General features: G+C 34.4%; 1 long non-coding RNA gene across 1 annotated transcript; it reads right to left on the bottom strand.

Moving 5' to 3' along the window:
• Positions 1-14,387: 14,387 nt before the first annotated feature.
• LOC103312768 (uncharacterized) lies at positions 14,388-20,485 on the bottom strand. The gene is made up of 4 exons (XR_010335499.1): positions 20,193-20,485; positions 19,911-20,139; positions 15,184-19,861; positions 14,388-15,132 (listed from the first exon to the last, which is right to left on the bottom strand). It is a non-coding gene; the product is annotated as an uncharacterized LOC103312768 (long non-coding RNA).
• Positions 20,486-20,986: the final 501 nt, after the last annotated feature.

The raw sequence follows: 20,986 nt of genomic DNA, 5'->3' as shown, positions 1-20,986 counted from the left end.
CAATTCTGGAACTTTAGGGAACATGGATTACACTGAGGTGAGTAGATATTGTATCATAAGACTGTTACAGAAGTGGTGTCTTAGTCGATATTAAAAAGTATATTCGGAAAGAAGTACTACAAAACACAATGTACGTGTTTTTTATGCCACTTTTTCAATCGATCGCCTTCGGAATTGTATTTTAAATTTGTATCTAGCAAATTCTTTAGTAACTTTTATTTTAAATAATCTATGTTGGCAACCCTTCATATAAAAAAACTGGCAGTTTCTCATGGTTAGTAGAGACCTTCGACCCATGATTAGTAGAGACATGGTTGCGCCGTAACTTTTAGCCAATCAGCAGACGGCGCGCGAATACGTCATGAGATTACACTTTTGAATTTCATATGTATTTATATGCATATTTGTGTGATTTGGAGATTATAATTACGGGACAATGAAAATTGTAATATACAAAGCTATTCCAAAGATATGGTGCCACACTTTAGGCAAGTTCTTGCGTGAGAAAACGTTTGTATACCAACCCTTCAACTTTTCAACCAGTCGAAAATATGCCGTTTCTCTCCCGAAGCCAGTTAGCTTATGGAGAGTGTTTGTAATTTTATTTTGGTCGTAGTACCTAGTAGCCTTTGATTTTAAGCCAATTTAATTTAAATAAAGAACATATACACTATCGGACAAAAGTAAGGCAACATGTTGAAAAATATACAAATATTGGTATAATAATAATAATAATAATAATAATAATAAGCCTTTATTTACTACAGGAAACCCATTTACAGTAAATATATACAAAAACTTAGAACTACACTAATACTATACTAATGATAAAGACGAAACAATCTTCCGCCACGAATCATAGTTGATATCACCGTCTTTACATACATTATTAAATAGGGTAGTCATTAATACGATAGGAGACTTATCAGCTACATTGGTCCTTCTCGCTATAGGATAAAATGTCATGGCTTGTCTGGAGTTTAAACGTGGAACAGCAAAATTTAACATATTTAATAGCCAAGAACAGTCGATGTTATTATTAATTAAATTATACAGAAATTTAATTATAATACAAATACGGCGAAACTGTAAAGATTGGAGACCGAATCTATTCAAAAGCAAGTTCTGGTCATAGCCCCTTATAGGATAATTTCCATCTATTATAAAAACTAGGAATTTTAGGAATCGTCGCTGTATGTTTTCGAGTTGATCTATATGGATTTTATAAATCGGGTGCCAAATAAGTGCGCCGTATTCCAGTTTGCTTCTAACTAACGAGAAGAATAGGGTCTTCATAACTGATAAGTTCTTAAAATCTCGACAATTTCTATAGATGAATCCATATGACTTAATCGCTCTAGCCGTAACATCCCTAATATGCTCACTGAATGCGAGTTCAGTATCGAAAATAACTCCCAAATCTTTAATAATAAAGGTACGATGCAGTGTTACGGACGAAATATCATATACAAATTCAAGGAATTCGCGCTTTTTAGTGTAAGACATAACGTTACATTTGGATGGGTTTAGATAAAGGCGATTTTCATTACACCATTTCACTACTGCGTTAATATTGTTCTGTAAAGTGAGGCAGTCCTCTATAGATTTTATTTCTGTGTAAATTTTAAGATCATCGGCAAAGAGAAGTTTAGCGCATGTTGATAAAGAACCACATATATCATTAATGAAAAGCAAAAATAATAAGGGTCCAAGATTGGAACCTTGCGGCACACCCGAAGTTGCAACGTAACTATCCGAAATGTAGTTACGATATTTAACCCTTTGCTCTCGATTAGCAAGATAAGATTTTATTAGGGATAGCAAAGAACCGGAGAAACCATACTGATCAAGTTTTAACAATAACAGATGATGATCAATTTGATCAAATGCTTTTTTGAAGTCCATATAAATGACATCAACCTGACCTTTTCTGTCCAAAGCGTCAGATATGAACTGAGTAAAACAGGCTAGATTTGTAACAGTTGATCTTTTTTCAACAAATCCATGCTGCGAAGGTGATATAAATCTTTTTACAGAAGAGTAGATGCGGTCGTAAATAATTGACTCAAAAACTTTCGAGAAATTACACAAGATTGAAATTGGCCTGTAGTTTTGAATTTGTGTTATATCACCCGTTTTGAAGACAGGACAAACGTGTGCTATTTTCCATATGTTAGGAAACGTCGAAGTTTGCAATATTAAATTAAAAATGTATACGAGTGGTTTAGAAAAAATATGTGCACAATCCCTTAACAAAAAACTGGGGATACCATCACAACCAGCAGTAAGTGTGTCTTTAGATCGCTTTAATACCCGGATTATTTCATGCTCATTAATCTCGTTTACAGTAATAAAACTATTTAGATTCGTCATCATCGAGGGACTATCTGAAGTCAATGTCATGTCAGAAAAAACAGTTTTGAAGAATTTAGCGAAACTATTTACTATATCATTAGGATTTGATATTGCATTACCATTATGATACAACACACCCGGAATTCTAGAGTTACGCTTTTTAGCTTGAACAAAAGACCAGAATTTCTTTGGATCTTTGGAGATAGTGTTTTCCATGTGGCCGATGTATTGAGAATAGGCAGTAGTTATTAGGGATTTTGAAAGAGATCGAAGTTTCTTAAACTCCTCATAGAAATGCATATTTTTAGTTCGACGATATTTCTTTAAAATGTTAGATTTACGACGTAGACAATTGATAATGTCAGTGTTGAACCAAGTAGGAAATGTGCGGTAGTTTTTACGACAAAATAGTTTTGGAACAGATAACTCAAAACAATTGTAGAGGGTTTCATAAAAAACTCGACATGCCTCATTCACATCGCTAAACTTCTCCAGTTCGGACCAATCAACTACCTGTAAAGTAGTGTATAGACATTCAAAATTTGCTTTTTTAAAATTAAATGCGACGTGGTCCCTATTCATATAGAACTTATCAGGAGTTTTTGCTACAATATCGAGGGTAAACTTCAAACTCGGATGGAAAGGATCTTCAGGAACAAACGAGAAAGAGGACTTGCTAACGGCACAGTCCATGTTGGAAAAGATGAGATCCAATATATTATTCCTATTATTACGTATTTTATTAAATTGATTAAAATTATGAAAAGAAGCGAAGTGTTTGAGAAAAATACTAAAATTGTTTTTTGAAAATCCACTGAATAAAGGAGTGTTAAAGTCTCCTAAGAATAAAACATTGTCATTATTAATCTCGTCAAAATTATTAAGAAGATCAAAAAAATTGTCAAAATCACTAAAGGAAATAGAAGGAGGAATGTAGACTACAAACACGAAGAGATGTTGATAACTTGTTACATTTATTTTTATTGCAACCAGATCAATAGCAGGAGAACTTCTACGACTAATATTAGATATATCGAGTTGACGACAGTTATATTTGTTATTAACTGCTATAAGCACACCACCACCTCTATGGATACCCAGGTGGCGGAGATCTCTGTCCCGACGAAAAACATAATAATTATCAGAAAACAATTCACCATCCAAGACGGTGTCATCTAACCAAGACTCAGTAATAACAATTAAATCAAATTCATCAGACGTAGATAAAAATGAATTAAAAAATGTAACTGATTTTGATTTTAATCCCCTAACATTTTGGTAGATGCCATGAAAACTATTGACAGTTTTTTTATTGATTGATATAGATATTTTAGAATGTGAGGGCTGTAAACAGACGAAGCGATTTAAAAAGACTGAGAGTCAGATTTATCAACTGATGGCAGAGATGTGTCAAGAAACGTTGCTACTGGATTTTGTTCAACTGCAGATCTATTTGTATGGTCTTGGCACTCAGTGATTAGGTCGCCCAGGTTTTTTATAATGCACCTCTTAACAGCTTTATTTATTACAAAGTTATCCGTCTTGAATTGATCAAAAATTTTATCGTTTGAGTCTAAGTAATATATGTTCTTATTATTTTTAGCCACATTATAAAAATTACAATTCAATTCATAAACAAAATTATTCAAAATGGGACGATTAACAAAATATGGACAGCCGATAAGAATGATATTAGTATTTAAAAATTTATGATTGACAAGTTCATTTAGAGTATTTTCATCAGGGATTTTTCCTTTTTGTGCTTCATGATTTCCAGCGTATATTACAACAAAATCATTATTGCCAAGTTGCTCGTTGTTGTTTTCAGTTTTAAGAAGCTCTTGTAACGAGGAATAAGGTTTTACTACGGATTGGATCACATATTTGCTAACTGGAATATAAGTTTCTAATAAGTCTATACAATGACGTCCTTTTTGATCAGCAAATATACGAACTTTATATCTGTTCGTCTTAGACACGGACTGGGTACTTACATTCTTTGAATTTGTAGATTTCAAAGTTAAATCAGAAGAGTTGGCAGTTTTAATATTATCATTGGTACGGTTCAAATTAGTAGAGATTTCTGCTATTACTTCGTTTTTTATTGAATTTTTTAATTTCTCAATTTCACGATTAAAGGTATCCTTTAACAAAGAAATTAATTTGCTTTCAAGATCATCAAAACTTTTGCGTACATATTCATCTATTTTATCAAAAGTACAAACAGTAGTCGGTGATTCAGTTATAAACGTTTTTAAATCATCAAGAGTTTTTTTTATTAAGTCGGTTTCTTGCTTTAGGATACCAAGGTCTTCAAATATAGTATTAGTAGAGATATTTAGAGTCGGAGAAGTGGGATTTTGTAAAGATTTTAATTTATCGCAACAAGGGCATGCACTTATTGATGTCAGATCTTGACCAATCGCAGAATAGTTTTTAAAGGCTCTTAAGCAACTGGGGTGATACGCTTTTTTGCAATTTAGGCAAGCGATAGAATTCACGACGCTACTTTTGCATTTATAGCAGACACTCATTATGAGTGAGTTGATAAATACAATCAGGCAAGGGAATAAAGACAAGGACACACGCTTCACACTACGCGGCCGTTCGTAGTGACTCAAAATAAAAAAACAGGCACAGATAGGCCAGGGAAAGGACACAAAAGGAACAGAGGATAGAATAATAATTATTATCAGCAATTCTAGAAGCGTACGCCTCTGATATGAAATTTACATGTAAAAACTAATGTTCATAAAAAGTAGCACAAAATTGGATTATTGGTTATAGTACGAGCATTGATCACGTCATTTATATCAGTATAACTCTTTGTGTAAAGTATAAATGTTTGAAAGTCCAAAAGAAATGCAAAACGCTATTGACTACAGTTTAACATAACCTTAAACCTTAGTCACTTATTAAGTTATTACCACAAATAATTAACGAAAAATTAAAAAACTGTCGTTTATAGCACAAAATGCACAACACCTTATTTACAGCACAAAATTGTAACACCTTATTTATAGCACATTAGCACAAGCCTAGCATAGCACAAGATGACCTTTTAACCTTCAATGTATAATTATTATTATTATTATTATATTTAAATTTTAAGAGTTGGTATTTACCTTCAATTTTTATAAATGTTTAAAGATATTCTTATTCGTGTTGAAAATGGATAGCCTGTGGGTAATTATTATGACATACTACTAGCTTGAAATATAAAAAAGCCCGATATTAATGCGACAAAAGTAAAGCAACATTGTCAGAAAATATTTTCAACTAAAATTTTATTTGATTCAACATTTACATAACACTACCCAACACTAAAGTTTAAATAAATAGAACGAAAAATTCAATAATTTATGGCATAGCCGTTATTAAGTATAATTTTTTGGCACCGTCTGGGCATTGAAGAAATTAATTTTTGAATAACATTTTCATCCAGATTTGACCACACTTCCTTGATTTTATCTATCAAAGATTGCTTGTTGGGAAACCTTTGTATCCGGATTCGTCGCTCTACCTCTTCCCATAAGTTCTCAATTGGGTTGAGGTCTGGTGATTGGGCAGGCCATTGCAAAACATGAATATTATTATTTTGGAACCACTCACTGACCAATGCAGAAGGTGTTTGGGGTCGTTATCTTGCTAAAAGATTACATTACAAGATTACGGCAGCATTACATCTTGGAGTATGTCCCTATAGATGAACCGATCCATATTCCCTCAATAAAGCTCAACGGACCCACACCATTGCACGAAAAACAACCCCACAGAAAAACGCTACCATGACCATGTTTAACAGTGGGTGTAACATACTTGGGGTTGAATCGTGTATTGATTGGCCGTCTCACGCGTTTCATTCCATCCGAATTATATAATTTGTATCGAGTTTCGTCACTAAACAGAACTTTCCTCCAATCTTGCTTTGTCCAATTCAAATGTTCTCTTGCAAATTGAAGTTTATTTCTTTCGGAAATCAAAGGTTTTTTAGTAGTACGTCTACTAAAAAGCTTTTGCTGCAACCAGTCTTCATTGAATTGTTCGTGTACTAACTCCTACTTCCGGTATTTCCGCTATAATTTTAGATGCAGATTTCCATGGATCGTTTTCCGAAATTCTTTTAATGCGTCTGTCCATGTTTATAGTGGTTTTTCGTGGTCTTCCCGATTTTGGATTATTGTTTAAATGTCCTCTTTTGTTGTAGCGAATAATTATTTTAGACACGCTGTATCTAGGCAGTTGAAATCTTCTTGCAATATCCGCTTGTTTTTCATTGTTTAAGAAAGCATCTATCACTCTTTCTTTCAACTCTTTACCAATTGGTGTACCCGTTGGCATGGCTCTTGTTGCACAAGACGAACTGTTAATATTGGCCTAACAAATTTTTCATTATAACAACATTTTTTGAAAAAAATCTAAATGTTGCCTTACTTTTGTCGTCTTAAAATAATCCTTTTTTACACTACAAGTCAACAAAGCGGTTTTTTTCAACCTTAATAAATAATTAGTTGACATTAATGACAGTAGCTTCCTTTGATTCTTTTAATAATACCATAGTTTGCCCGATCATAATTTATTTACATTAGATAGACATTAAGTTCTATATTTTTCAAAATGTTGCTTTACTTTTGTGCGATAGTGTAGATTCGTCTTGGAAGGCGAGAGTCTAAAACTATCATAATCTTCGTTTTAGGTTACATCATCCTCTTAATTAGAACTTTAAATTGTACCCCCACTTTTTAAAACCACCCCTAACTCAAAAACAAATCTACAATTATGTGTTTTCTCTACAGTTTGATTAGTTTTTCCCTTCTTTCTAATATTTTTTTTCTTTCTAATAATGATTCAAAATGTAGGAGGCGCTATTTAAAATGTTAAAGGAGTAGCTAGCGACTGGGGTATGAAGCCTAAACATAAACATATGTAATGTTGGTTTTGATCTCTACCTTTGTAAGTCAAATTGAAGTATTGTTTGTTTAAATCAAATGGGCTTAAAATCAAAGGTTCTTAATGACTAAAAAGTTCAAAATCCACCCCCAACCCAAAAACAAATCAACAATTTTTTACGGTTAGACAAGCTTTTTTTTCTTTTCCAAAAATTGAGAATGTCATTTAAAATTGGGGCCTAGGGAATTTTTTATTAGTATATTTAGCCCTATGTATACAGTTAAGAAAACCGGGTCAACTTCAATGTTGCCATGACTATTAGTATTACAATTAGCCATTTGTCTAGGCATAGGCAACAAATATTACTTTAAAATAGATAAATAAAAAACAAACTTTTAAAAACAATGTAGTTAAATATTAACTTACAAAAAATTAAAACGCAACAAAACAAGAGAAATATTAATAATTAAAGCAAGTTTTCAAAATGTCCAAACAATAAACCAAGCGATATTGAAAACCACGCACTGCATTCCTGATAAATTCAGGATCTATATTATTATATTCTGTACGAATACGTTCTTTCTGCTTTTCTAAATTCTGCATTGGGACGTTACTATAAATCTTTGTTTTTAAATACCCCCAGAGGAAAAAATCGTTAGGTGCCAAGTCTGACGATCGTGGGGGCCATGTGATGGGACCATATCTCCCGATCCACCGTCTAGGAAACCTTTCATTTAATAAGTTTGTTACAACATTTGTTAAATGGGGAGGGGCTCCATCCATTTGAAATAATGGATGTTCAAACTCTTCAAACTCAAGGTTTTCTACTGCCGGTAAAAATTTTATAGACTTTATTGCCTTCAATAAAGTATGGTCCAATAAGCCTCATATGAACGATTCCTGTCCACACATTAACTTTTTGTGGGTACAATGTTCGCGGAAAATTTTGAACGCGATGGTTTGTGCGGAACCAGTATCTAAGGGATAAGGTGAAGGTAAATTATTTGGATAAAACTGATGTACGAAAATTTTGAGAATTGACTTCTCCGTTTAACGTAGAAGTCACTTCGTCTGTGAAAATAATTTTCTTTAAAATTTGTTCGTCCCCATTTAACAAATTAAACACAACGTTTCACAAAAATATGTTCTCCTTTTCTTGTCCTCCTCAAATGATTGTTGCTATAAATAAATTATTAAACACTGACCGGCTTGCTTGCACAAAAGAAAGGAGAAAAGCAGTGAAAATTATAAATAAGAATTTTGCAAATGTTATACAGGTGATTCTTAAATAGAGCGATACAATTTCTTCACAGCTTTCCAAGGATACGTAGAGACGATCTACAGCACATTTACGCTTTTATTTCGTAGGGGTAGAAATTCCCTTAATCAATGCCACTTAAATGTGCTCGTTTTCATCATGAATATCGGTAATACACAGTGATCATTACTGCATTGATCAAGTACTATCGTATTCACTAGGACAGCAAAATGTCATAGTTATGTCAACGTTTATAACCATTTTATAGTTTAAAGCAGAGGTTTCATTTGTGGTGACAAACATACGGCAGGCGCGGTGATTTTTTGGGACAGTAAAATGTCAGTTATTTCATCCAATTTATACTATCAAAAATTTGACTGCCCTAGTTTTTCATGAATACGATAGTATATGATCATCAAATGATTATTATGCTTTCTACTAACTGCACTAATACTACTTAGGAGCATATCAGTGGGGTACGCTTGATCTCCAATATAAATTTATTTATTTTTTATTTTGAAAATGGTGATTCTAAGAATTTTTTTATCACGCTGTATAGAAAAGTTGTTGTATTTTATGAATTTTATTCCGTCTTAAAATTAACACACGTATTTCTGATACATCTTGTATATATTTGTATGACAGAAAAAAAGAACCATAATACTTGTACATAGAAGAAATTACAAAACTTTTATGGTAGACAACCGAGTTTTAGCATTTGTTTTTAGCTCATGAATTTCATTGAAGCTTCCTTGAAAACTTGTTATTCGGCATTCTTCAACAAGATGTTGAACAGTTTCTTCCACTTGACCACATTGGCAATATGGATATTCTGTGGCCTTTTTAATTAAATAATATTGACTTACATCTGGCATGGCCAGTTCTTATCTGTTCAATTTCACCCAGACCCACCTTGGCTGATTCATTCCAGGTACCCTTTTTGATGGATCTTCTATTAAATCTTTATTGAAAAGTTGGATAATGGACCACATATTGCGCCATTCATTAACAACGAAAAAGTTTTCGATGTTAAACGTTTCAACCCAAAAAGGTTTTCTAGATTTTAATCGATTTTCGGGAGCAATCAGGTTAGACCATATTGGATACTTTTGGGGATGTCTTCTATATTTGTTCCACAGTTTTTTGACTGAATGTTTTCTTTTAAGTGCAGGTGGAGCAATGTTAGACAATACTGGAAGCTATTCGGTGGGGGTTGATTTCAAAGTGCCATTTATGACTCGCGTAGCAGTATTTAATTAGCACCCCCAAGTCGAACCGGCCAACTGTAATAAAATGTTGTTTCTTGTTTTCAGTTTTTGTTTTAATTTTTCAAGGTGAAACTTGTAGGTGAGCGGACAGTCAAGAGACACCACGGTAGACTGGATGAAAGTTATGTTTAAGTGGTATTCCATTTAATGAAATGTTCAATTTCGTTTCTTTTTGAGATTTTGATAAATGGAAGCAGGAAACTTATGTTTTTGATGGATTTAAACATAGATGTCACTGTTTAAAGTAATTACACAAAACAGAAGCATCTTGGGAAAGTTGTTCCTCTAATCGATGAAATTCTTTATGTTGAAAAGTCAGTGCGATATCGTCAGCATACACAAACTTTCTTGAAAGGGTTTCAGACAGGTCACTCGTATACAGGGTGCCTCAAAATTGACGCCCGTACTTGTAGGGTTTGCTTCAGAAGACTAAAACAAATCGAAAGTTAAGAGTGGAAAACTGTGCGATTGTCCTTCATTATCGAGTTATTGATACGAAACTAAAATTGAAAATTTAAACATTAAATTTTATTACAAGCGAATTTACCAAATTTGTTGTGACAAAATACGCTACAATGCGATTTATAAACTTTTCCGCATATGCCGTAGCCTCTGTAGCAGCATTGCCATCATACACACCTGTAACTTATAACCGAGCTTTTAACAATCGACAAAATTTCGAATGTAATAATGTAGTAATATCGTATCATTTCAAACATACAAAACCGAAGGAACTTAATAATACTTCCCACTAGACAGAGTGATCCAAAGAATTTTAACATCGCTAACATCAACTAATGAATTATGTTCCACAAATAATTGGAAAGGCAGCATAACGCTTATTATTTACATTTTTATCAATAACTCGAAAACTAAAGACAATTGGAAATTTTTTTACTCTTAACTTTCGATTTGTATTAACCTCCTGAGTCAAATTCCTAACGCACGGGCGTCAATTTTGAGACACGCTGTATACCTACAGTGAAGAGTAATGAAGATAATACTGCACTCTGAGGAAGACCACTGTTGAGAGTTTTGACTTTGCTGGATTTTTCACCGACAAAAACTCTAAATTTTCTGTTTGTTAACATACATGCTCTCGATAAGACTGACAATCCGCTTGCAAGGCACAACTTTATAAAGTTTGTGTAATTAAACCATCCTTCCAAACTGTATCATATGCGGCAGTGAGATCCAAAAGAACAACACCAATTTTCAAGTGTTTCTCGAAACCAGATTCAATGTGGATCGTTAAAGGTAAGACTTGGTCACAGCAACTTCTTTGTGGTCGAAATCCAGCTTGTTCATAGAAAAGAATATCTTGAACAAAAGGAGAAATGCGCTGATAAATTATCTTTTCCAAAATTTTGTAATATACACTCAGCAAAGAAATGGGGCGATAACTGAATGCTTTTCCCTTTTTCAGAATTGCAATCACCTTAGTCTTTTAAAACTCTGAGGGCAAACGAGCTGAAATAAAAATATCATTAAAAAGAGAAGTAAGCCATTTCAGAGCAAAACTTTCGAGATTTTTGATGAATTCTGGATAGATTCCATCAAAACCAGCCGACTTCTTGCTTTTAGTCGATGGTATTGCTGATTTCAACTCATCTACGTTAAAACATTTCGACAATTTTTCTGAAACTTTCATCTTCTTTCTCTGTTTTTGAACCCTTCGTTTTATCTCCTTTGTCCTTTTTTCTAGCTTAACGGAATTTGACACGTTTACTAGACGGCTAGCTACAGCATTAGGACTGATAGCGGAATCTGCTTTAGGTTGTGCGATGTTCGAAGGTCCAAGTTTTTGCGACAGCTTCCAACTACTGCGACTACTATGTGTGAAACTTAAATCTTATCTAACCATTAAGTTGTTTTTCTTTCTTCGCCTTATTTAACGAATTTAATACAGTTTCGGCATTTTCTTGGTTAGGATTAGAAACGTATGCATTGTAAAAGCTCTTTGTTTCACCAGTCCAACAGGGAACATAATTCTTTCTGAATCCTCGGGGAATGAATTTTTCAGCAGCATTCTTGATGACTCCAACAAATCTGTGGTGGAATCCAACGAAGATCACTATCCACTTATTTAGCAAACTTATTCCATTTTGCTTTTTTTTGAAGAGACGGAAATTGTTTTATTTCATTGCCAATCTTAACAATAACAGGACGATGTTTGCTATGAGGAAAACCAGATAGTAAATCTCATGATGCTTGTAATGGTACTTCATTGTTCATTGTAACAAAGCATAAATCGGGATTGTATTCCTTCGTCCATCTGACCGAATAGAAACTTTTCCGAGTTTTACCGTCAAAAACCAAATGAAGCTTATTTAGTTCCATTCATGAAACAAGAGCAAGGCCATTTCTGTCGTTCTCCACAAAAATATAAGACTGTGTCTAATCTCCGGGCACCGGTATCCAACTAATCCCGACAGCGCCCTGAACATTGAAAGTGACGTCACCAACGACCGGGTGTTGTCTTCATTTCCTGCTTTCTGCACATCCGGTGCGATAATAAAATATCAACCCCTGCGCAAAACAATTTTTTATGTAAATAATTTATTTTCACTGAAAATTGTGCTGTGAAATCGGACATTTGCGAAAGTAGGCACTGTGATTAGAATTGATTTATTTTAAAAATTTTTACATTGATTTTAGGGCGTAAATAAATCTTGAATCGTAGTTGAAGGTCAGGACGAGATTATTGTTTGGCCAAAATATAAGACGAAAGTCCGTTCAAAGATATTTGGAGGATACAACCCGAGTTAACCCATTATGACGGACTGACAATGGGACACTGTAAAGTTTGTTTACCTACTCGACCGCTACTAAAATATTTCCAGGTCCGTATTCTGAGTTAATACAATTTTTATGTCAGCAGTGCCATCATTGAACAATAAAATTTGTCCAGTTTAACTAAAGTCGACATAAAATGTTTAATAAAGATAACTAATTAAATATTTTTTATTCGGGACACATATAAACTGTTTATACAATTTAATTTAAAAATATTGAGTACCGGACCATTTCGGAAGAAAATCTAGTTGGCACTCTCCTTGATGGGTCTTGCGGCCGGGGTGCTATAAAGTACTTAGAACACAATATCCTTCAAATATCGTTGACTGAGCTATTCCTATCACTTTAATACTCAGCGATAAAAATTATGTTTTAAAATAGATTAAAGTATAGAATACTTTATATAGAAAGACTAGAAAGAGTACTTAAGTAGCGGTAACTGTAAATAAAATGTAGACTTTGACGCTTCATGGTTTAAAAACACAACTTTTATGGTAATGCAGTATGCTTTTTTTTTAAATTTTTAGTACTATTTTTACGTTTCTGTTATTATTTAAATCTTTGTGATGCTTCATGCATTCAAACCTCGTCTCGATTATGTATTGTGGATAACATCATATCATTCATTTCACATTCAAAATTTAATAAATACGTCTTGCTCGTTAAATTCGAAACATTTAACAGTTTTAGATTTGCTGAAAAACTTGCGATTATGTAAAAATTCAAAAACTCACAAACCAAAAATTATTTAATAAATTGTAATTGTAATACACAAACACAACTTTAATTAAAAACTGTTAAAATGTCCGTTCTTGTCAACACATAACTAAAAATTTTTGTAAGTTGTTTATCGATGCTATTAATTTATGAGAATTTTTTAATTTTTCAGCTGAATTAAGAATTCGCTGTGGTAAAACGTCTGTGTTATTAATTTCATTAAAATAAACTCTCCTCTTCATTACCAAGCTTTCTCAAAAATTCTCTGTTTTCATGAACAAGGTTCGATTCAATCTCGATCACCCAAAATTTTGATGAATCGACCTTGGACTCAAATCGAATTCAATACGTTCAGTTCAAGATGTTTTCATGAGTTGCATACGTATTCAAATCGATTTGAATCTTCATGAAAACGTAGTAACTTTTTCTATTGTAATCTAATGTAAATAATAAACTTGTCACTTGTAAAAATCAACTTGTAATTTTCATGAAACGGACCCCTGGTCGATGTCTAGACAGTAGCACAATTGTTGCATGAGGGAGCTTATAAACTGTGTCGCTAAATATTCTTCTTGGTATGTCATATCAAAGGCATATTTCATTTAGAAGTGTTGTAGCACATGCTTCGGCAGAGGCTGTGACGAGTGAGAAAGGTTGAATCCACCGTGAGGCACAGTGATCTATGATAAAGACCTATGTTTCTTGCTGTGGTCCTCGGGGAAGTGGTCCGAAAAGGTCGACAGATATTACTTCAAAACGCTTTCATAATACTTGGGTCTAGAGGAGGCCTGCCGGTTTCAAGTTGAAGGCTTTATATTTTTAGCAGGCTGGACAAGCTTTAACATAATTCTTGATACACCGGGTGTTTGTGGATTGTGCTCACAAAATTTAACCACTAAATAGACCTCGTCAAAAGGAACAACTTTTCTCTTTCCAACTTTTGCCGAAAACATGTCATTTCGGAGTTAAAATTAAAAATAAGTTGCGGCTGAAAACCCGTCTCCGCATAGGCCATAGGGTTTGATACGATATTTCCATTCATTCAAACAAAAAAAACTAACTATGTCAATGTTAGTGGGACAGTATTACCTTCATTGACTACATTGAAGAATATTTTGATGAAGTAATGGAAGACGATAAAGAAGATATTATTTACCAAGGAAATAGTATAAATAATGTTAATTTTGCAGTTCGAAATTTCCTCATAGATACTTTTTTCGCTAGATAAAAAACCAAATTTCAGTCTTGCATTTTTTTAATTTTTAATGTAATTTTTCTTATTTCTAAATTTAACAATATTTGATTGTTTTTTCTGTTAAAATTTTTTGTTTATAAAACAGATCCTTATAATTTATTTCTTTGACATAGTTTTTTTTTACTGGGTGTTGGTCGGGGGGGAACTGATTTGAGACGAGATACTGGGGTTGCAACGCAGATAGCTCCAGGGGGTAGAGCAGAGGGTCCAAGGCAATTAAGTTCGGAAGGGTGGGAGGAAGGTTTAGGGGTAGCAAGTTCGAAGACTGGCGTTTCAAAAATTTTGAAATCATCTATTAAGACATAAAAAATGAAATTTTGTTCCACTGCACCGTCGTACGGATTCTCCAGCGGCTCCACTTGCTCTAGAGTGGCCAGTAGAACCTTGTTCAGAAGTCATTTCCAAGTTGGAAATGCCTCCTCCTGTTTTCATTATTTCACTCTATTAATAAATGTTTTTTACTTTTATTATAATCTTTGTAATTATAATTTCTAACAAAAAGACTGTAGTATTATGTAAATTTGTAATTATCTTGTCGTGAGCAGCAGCTTTCTTCGCCTTGTCCTTCTTTATTCGGGCTTTATATTCTTTTGCTAAAATACATATTTTATCAATGAATTTACCAGTTCTTATAAAATTCTTACATGTTCCTGTCACTCTTTTGCGCGTGTCTCGCCTAAGATTCTCGTAAAAATTTTTAATTTCTTGGCTGTTGTAGCTAATAAATTTAATTGTAATACTAAAGTGTTGAAATCTTTTGCGCATTCTTATCAGTGGTTTCCCTAAAACAAATTTAATAAAAACTTACTTTGCTACCACCGAAAGAAAAATATTTTTTTCATTATGTGTATACTTTACTCAACCACAACAACACAGCACACCAGAATAAAAGCGGAAAACAACCAAAATAGAACAACTCACTAGTGACAAATGTCAAATTGAAAGACTGTGACACATTGTAACCTTGTTGCCAAATTTGTTATTTGTTAATGGACTATTAACAGAGCATCATATGATGAACGATTAAAACATGTGCAAATTGTTTTGTGCAACGCAATCACAATTAACAAGCCATCAAATTTTAACGGAGGATGGTCGATTAATTTGACTTTTGTGCAACCGGCCATAATTATTTCATGTGACCCTACAAAAAAAATCACACGGATTTAAATCCGGTGACCGCGGTGACCAGAAAATGGTTGTTCAACCAGTTGGTGACGACTCTGGCAAAATGTAGTGGAGCTCCATCTTGTAAAAACCACATATCCATTCGTAAGGTCAAGGGCACGTCCTTCAAAACATTATCCAACACATTTAACTGTTCTGGTAAAACGTGGGGTCCCATTAGGTAGTAGTCAATTATCCCTGCCCAAACATTTAAGGAAAAGCGGTCTTGAAAGTGGTGCTCGTAGACTTGATGAGGATTCTCATCTGCCCACACATGGGTGTTGTGACGGTGTAAAAGTTGATTCGTCTGTAAACAACACCTTGCGCAAAAAGTTGGGCTTCTCATCAAGTTTGTGGCTTAACCATTGCGAAAAAGCCACTCGGCGAGCTGGGTCTTCTGGCTGAAGATGGAGATGGTAAGGGTGCAATCTCTATTCATGTAGGGTTCGATTAACCGTAAAAGGAGACACTCCTACACATAGGGCCACACTGCGGATGCTCACACTGGGCTTTTCTTGAACGATCCCCAAAATTTTAGACTCCACTTCTAAGACGCGTGCAGTTCGCTCGATCGCGTAATGCAGGCGAAAATGTGTTGTGGTCCCGCAAGTGTTGCACTGTTGCTAAAAAAAGTGCGTGCGGCCGGGATGTGTCGATCCGAAAAGCGGGAACACTTCCTCGTAGAATTGGACCATATCGGTCAATTCGGCGTTGGAGTACACGTAATTACTAATTAGCAATACCGATTTACTTCACTCAAAAACGTGATTAAATTTGGCCAAATCAACGTGTGTCAACACCTGTTAATATTTTTTTGAGGCAGATATTTTTTTTCGTGCACAAAGTTATCCCTTTTTTGTGCATACAGATATTCATGACCAACATTATTTCATTGAATACCTTGCTTCCACCTAACAAGGCGAGACATACTGAACGGCTCGTGAAAATCGTGAAGGGGAAAATTAAAAAAAAATTGGATACGGAATTTGTTTGATCTTCAAATTGACTTTTCATAGGGCATTCTTTTAGTGGTTAAAATTTGTGAGCGCAATCTTCAAACACCCTGCATCTGTACTTTCCGGGCCAGACGAACTTTTTTCTAATCTTGTAGGCGGTGTTTTTGGCTCCATAGTGACCGGCAATGGCGGCGGCGTGATATTTTTTCGTGATTAGGGGCCGTAGTTGTTTCGATACTACTAATTGTTTGAAACTCACTGTTTCAATGTCTTTGGTTTGGAAATGTTTAAGATGGCTGAAACTTTTCCAGGGTCTGTTTGAATACCTTCAGGCGTAATAAGGGGGCCCAGACATTTGAATTGGACGCACGCGAAATGGCATTTTGCGCGGTCCATTCGATGTTGAAATTATGGGTTTCTTTGAAAACATTCTTGTAAATCCTGCAGGTGTTTCTCATATGACGGAGAAAGCAAAATTATATAACCTTGGATGTGTGACCGGAAATGTAATGCCAAAAACATCGCAACTAACTCGTCTTTCGGAGGAGATGTTAAACCGTCGGTCCCGGTCACTACTAGTTACCAGTTAGTAGTCGTTAGGTCAGCTCAGAGGCTGTAGATGCGACCTGAAAACTCTGGTGTTTTATTTTTTTTATTTTTTCGCGGAATGATAAAGAAAGTTTAGGAAGTCTTTGTTGAAACTCCAATACAAAATGTATGAAAAAATGTAACATTAAAGGTTGGTAAACAGTTTTATCCTAAATCATAACTGGCAACGATAAACAAGGGAGACAAAAAAAGATTTTTAACGAATGCTGGCCTCCTGCTTGTTCGCAAGCCGCTACTCTATCGAGGAAAGACCTTCGAACACACTGTAAAAGTTCCGGCGAAACATTGTGGATTACGTTGGTTATGCGTTCCTGTAGCTATTCGACGGTGTCAAAAGGTGTTGCATACACTTGTTCACCCCATAACAAAAAGTCTAATGGAGTCATGTCCGGACTACGGGGTGGCCAAGCATTAAGGGTTCCTCTACCAATCCACTGATTATTATAAATATGGTCCAGATACTGCCTAACATGTCTATGGTAATGTGGGGGTGCTCCATCATATTGAAACCACAAACCACGATAGACAGTGGTCAGTTTTCCAAAATTGGCCTTAATACGTTTTGCAAAAAATTATGTAGATTTCACCCGTCAAATTTTCTTGGAAAAAATGGTCGAATTATGCGGTCCCCGAAGATGCCACACCAAACATTTACCGAAACAATTCGTTGGAAACGTGCTTCACGTATCCACAGAGGATTTTCCTGATCATACCAATGGCAGTTGTGCTTGTTAACGCTACCGTTGCTAGAAAATTTGCCTTCGTCACTGAATAAAATTTTCTGAACAAAATTATTGTCAACCTGCATTTGTGTTCTGATAAACTGACAAAAATCTAATCTTTGTTCGAAATCAGTTTCTCAAAGTTCTTGTACTAACTGCACATGATACGGATGAAATTTATTTTCCCTCAGAATGCGACAAACTGAAGTCTGGCTGATGCCAACTTCTCGGGCCACATTTCTCTGTCCGATTTGTGGGTTCTCTGTCACGGAAGCTATAACACGAACTTCATTTTCCAAAGACCTAGCAGTGCGTTGTCTTCTTCTTTTACGGAGAGGCCAATTCCTTCTAAGTTCCCTCTCAAGCCGTTTAAAAATCGTGTCACTAGGATGTTGTCTATTCTATAAGTAATTTGAAATCTCATTAGTCTTCGGCCTTCGGCCAATTTTCAAATTCCACGTATTTGTCACAAAAGCCCGAATTTGTTAAGGGATACATTGCAAAACGTTTTGGACACTTTCAGAATACATTTGTACACATAAATTAATGACGTTTCAAATTATTAATTTCATTTCACTGTCTGCGCGCAAATTTGTCATCTGCTACAAAATTCCGTAAATTTCGAAATTAATTTTTTTGATACAAAAAGTGCGAAGCAGAAAAAATACTGTATGATATCTCGTTTTAAGGCATTTTGTCACACTTACTCTATTACAGTATTTTTTTTTAATAAACAATTGTCATTGTCACAATAAAGAAAAATAACACGCTGTATCACCCTAAAACATTTAAGTACGGACCAGGCTGTGTCATGATTTGCCCCTAAACGACTTTTGATAAAGTGTCAGTCTAGAAATGTAAATAGCAATAAATACGTGTTTTCATATTAAAACCAGTTTAATAATATTAAATAACATCAGAACTATTCAAAGTCGGAATCACAAAAGTCCTCGTCCTCAGAATCATCTGAATCCGCCGACAATTGTATAATAATTGGAGGTATGTCTTCAAGTGGGGAATTGCCCATTAATTTTGCCCAGTCCTCCCGAATTAATTTTTCGCAGTGTTGAACACTATTATTCCACATTGCAAGTGTAAATTTTAAAATCGCTTCGAGCCACAGAAGTTTAACTTTTTCTATCTTTGATTCAGCAGAAGGAAATGATGGCATATTTTTGTTATAATAAGTCTTTAAACAACCCCAGGCCAATTCAATAGGGTTGTATTGACAATTATAGGGGGGTAATCGAAATACAACATGACCATTTTCTTTGATTAATTTATCAATAATATATGTTTTTTCCAAATTAGCCTTGTGTTCGCGAATTTTATCCCACAACGTTTTCTTCAATGCATTGGGAGGATATTCTATGTTATTCATGTTCAACCAACGTATCATATTCCCTTTTTTTGAACTTGCAACTGGTGTTTTATTGACTTGCACCGAGTGATAGGGGGCATTATCGAGGACTATTATGCACGGTTTGGGTAACAACGCTAGAGCCGGAAGTAATTGATTTTTGACCCAAGCAGTGAAAATTTCAGCATTCATATTCTTGTGATAGTCGTGGTGCTCTAAGTCGGAGCTAAGAAGTAAGTCACATCCCGGTAGAAAACCTGCAACAGTACCAGCATGTAGAATAGTAAATATTTTGCCCTCGGCGTTAACAAGTTTTGGAACCCTATTGGGATCAGATTCATTAATCCACATGCGCACTTTGTTTCCATTTTCATACATTCAGGTTTCATCCAGGAACACGAATATATAAGTATTTGATTCTAAATATTGCAGGTATCTTCTGATAAAACGAATTCTTTTCGTGATTATATGAGGTTGCTCGATAAGGACTTTTCGATTATTGAACTTTCTGTAACAGTATCCCATTGACTTCATTATTTTGTACAATTTAGACATACTGCAGATGAATTCACACTCTTCAACAGCGTATTTGTGCAAGTCATGTAAAGTAAAATGTTGTTTATTAGCATGGAATGAATGTATCTGTCGACCCAATTCCTCTTTAATGTAGTAAAATGCAGGGTTCGTTTTATAATTTACTTTTGGCCTCCCTTTTTTCTTTGGAGCTTCTACACACTTTGAGGCTTTAAAGTGGTCCAGAATTTTGAAAGCAACTGTGTGATGAATCTAAAAAGTATTGAATATGAGAAAAGTTTTAAAATTTTGCAAAGAATCCCAACATCGAACATGCGCGCATCTTTTTCACAAATTTCCTTCTTTCTCAGCTCCGCATTTTGATTTGTGATTTCTTCGCTGTACCTTACAATTGCCAATTTTTCTCTTTGTGTTAATGAGAGACCCGTTCCTTTTTTGCGCGAAGCCATTTTAAAGAATTGCAGGGAAGAAAAATAATCCAATTTCAAATGTGACGCGCGCTGTCAACAGCTTTGACAGCAACTTTTGCTAAGTTGTTGCTAACTTTAATTTTTAAATTTACTATGAACACCAATACCAACATGACGGCAGTTTGACAATTGTTTATTAAAAAAAATACTTTATGTATATATTAAATTCGTGTGTGCGACAAAATGCGTCTTATAAAACTCGTATCATAATATACTATTTTGTTCTAATGTTTATCATCTTATTTGTTATTATTGTTTTCTTAATTTATTACTTCAACAATAATAAAAAATAGCAATTTATTCAAAAATTTCCATGTACCTTTGATGATACTAATTAGTCACATGGGCTTACTATTGTAGCAATATTTCATTTGTACCTCATAAAGTTTTACAACAGATGATGGTGTTTATTAGTATTAGGGTTGGTTGGATTAGAGTAGGAATCGGGTGAATGGATGATTAATAATAATATCAGTTGTAATGTCTGTACAATGGCATTAAAGAAAACATAAAAGAAGAAAATCTTTATATCATTTTACTTTAATACAGGGTGTCTCAAAATTGACGCCCGTGCTTTTAGAGTTTGCTTCAGAAGACTAAAACAAATCGAAAGTTAAGAGTGGAAAATT

This window comes from Tribolium castaneum, chromosome 9 (assembly GCF_031307605.1).
Source record: "Tribolium castaneum strain GA2 chromosome 9, icTriCast1.1, whole genome shotgun sequence".
In the NCBI taxonomy this organism is placed as follows: domain Eukaryota; kingdom Metazoa; phylum Arthropoda; class Insecta; order Coleoptera; family Tenebrionidae; genus Tribolium; species Tribolium castaneum.
The sequence above is the reverse complement of the archived record's forward strand: the minus strand, read 5'-3'. Positions and strand labels throughout refer to the sequence as shown.